Consider the following 1,358-nt stretch of genomic DNA (forward strand, 5'->3'; position numbering starts at 1 on the left):
TAAGATGAATTAAAGAATTTTATGGTTGATAATGGTATGTGTAATGGAAAGCTTATTGGATGTGAGAAATTTGGGATTATTCAAAAGAAAAATGATTCCTGTAAATGCCATTCCAAACCTTCCAAACCTGGAAGGTTTTAAAATGGCATTATCTGGTGAAGTACCAGTAGCTCCAGGACCCTAATAAGTGCATTATTGTTATTATACACTTGATTTCTGTTCCTATATTCTGAAGTAATAAATAAAGAATAACCATGATGATGAGTTGTATTTAATCAACAACAGTGATGGTTTTTCTGGAAGACTTACATACTGTTGTTTATAAAACAACCTGAATAGTTTTACAAAAAAAATCTGTTCTTATGAGTTTAATATCTAATACGTCCCCTATTTGGGGACCATATATTAAATGGATTTTTAGAACAGGGAGATGGAAGAAGAGCTTGCTCTGTCCACTCCACGCATTGACCCGTTATTGCAGTATCTCCGGGAACAGTGCACTCCTTCTCTGATCCGGTTTCTAAAAACAGATTGAATTGAAATCAGCGCAAGTTGTCTTTTAACGCTTTATGTGAATTCATTTCAGGGTCAAAGAAGCACATTTCTCATGCCAAATGTAGCATTTTGCTCGATTTCACTTGACCATTTGCAACATTTTGTGTGTCTTGCCTGGCCTTGCTTTCACCTATGTATGTCAAACATTGTATTACATTCAATATGCAATCAATCAATCAATCTGTCTTTACTGGTTGCTGCAACAGGTGTGTTAAGATGTAGGCCTGTGTTATGCCTTTGTTACAGTGTTGCAAATATACTGTGCCATCTAGAAAATTAGGCCCCTGCTGTCAGCACTTGGTGTTTAAATTGAAGTATCCAATGAGTAGTTCTGCCATACATACCAGACCGCATGAATTCTTTTGTGAAACATTGTCTCCCTCTTGTGGACCATTGACTTTTAAATGCAGTGTATTATATGCATTGTCTTGTCCATCTACACCTGTGTGAGTATTCTAATGCTTTTTACCAACCAGTTGCGCTGCCTGCAGTAGATAGAATCTGTGCACGGAACCCTCACATGCAGCCACAATGAGCCTTTACCAATTGTCTCCGGAACTCTCAAGTGTCACAATGGGCCCTTGGCCTATAACAGGCAGTGTAAAATGACCGCCGTCTTCAGTCTGCTGCTGGAGCAGCAGCAGACCACATGGCGGGGGGGTGCTGTACGCCCAGCTTCAGGAGGGTTGTGAGGACAACTACTCGCCTGTCTGTTTTTTTGAATTTCCCTCTCTTTCTCGCACTCAGTTGAACACTTTAGAACAAAAGGGGATGGAGGGTGTGTTAAAATAGGTGGAGTTATG

The 1,358-nt window shown here is 39.8% G+C and overlaps 1 pseudogene; it reads left to right on the forward strand.

Moving 5' to 3' along the window:
• The first annotated feature begins 335 nt into the window (after positions 1 to 335).
• Positions 336 to 506, forward strand: LOC143770697 (U2 spliceosomal RNA; annotated as a pseudogene).
• Positions 507 to 1,358: the final 852 nt, after the last annotated feature.

This window comes from Ranitomeya variabilis, chromosome 4 (genome assembly GCF_051348905.1).
Source record: "Ranitomeya variabilis isolate aRanVar5 chromosome 4, aRanVar5.hap1, whole genome shotgun sequence".
NCBI classification, from domain to species: domain Eukaryota; kingdom Metazoa; phylum Chordata; class Amphibia; order Anura; family Dendrobatidae; genus Ranitomeya; species Ranitomeya variabilis.